Raw genomic sequence first — 856 nt, forward strand, 5'->3', positions numbered from 1 at the left:
CCAGCCAGTTCCCAAGACACTTCACCTTCATCAGAAAATGTGCCTATTCTGAAATGTTCCTGGACAAAGGTAATTTTTTTCCTCTGATAGGAATATTATTATTTTTTATTTTTATGAATTTAAGGGGTACAAATGCCAGACAAGAATATTATAACTAATGTTTAAAAGAACACACTCTTCCCCCTCATTTTTTCAAAGACTCAACGATGGGAAGGCTTGGTTATCCCGGGGGTACAAAAACTGATCCCCACTCTCCAGGCTCTCCTAATAAATATAGCATCTCTATTCTAGCCTCAAATAAGACCCAGTATTCTTGCAGGCCTCTGGCCACCTGCTGACTTTGATCACTATCTGTGATTCTGAGCTGCCCATACCTAGGAGGAAATTTAAAAGTTGGACATGGGGGAATATACCTCACTCAGGAAGCGTGGGTTGGATATGGCACACCAGTGTTATTCTTGCTGGCTCTGTGAACCCCTACATCTTGCTGTCCCACTTGCAAGGTCCTAGTCAGTACTGAGCATGTCCTTTTGCTACTCTTGACTCATTATGATGCCAGAGAATTTGGATGCCAAGCCAGTATGTGCTGTGTTTATCCAACTTGGGTCCTGTCTTTATTCCATTTAACATTCAGAATGAGTATATATATTATTTAGGATACTTTCTTCCGTGATAGACAACCAACTCAAGTTACTTAACAGAAAAAAGAGATTTTATTGATTAATGCCATCAAGAAGTCCAGTGGTGGAACTAACTTCAGAGAATCCAGAGATTCTGCCTCTCTATCTCTATCTCTGTCTGTCTATCTGTCTGTCTCTCTCATAGCTGTAGAAGGGATAAGGGATTGTGAGCAGTT

The sequence above is a fragment of the Eulemur rufifrons genome, chromosome 7, assembly GCF_041146395.1.
Source record: "Eulemur rufifrons isolate Redbay chromosome 7, OSU_ERuf_1, whole genome shotgun sequence".
NCBI lineage: Eukaryota > Metazoa > Chordata > Mammalia > Primates > Lemuridae > Eulemur > Eulemur rufifrons.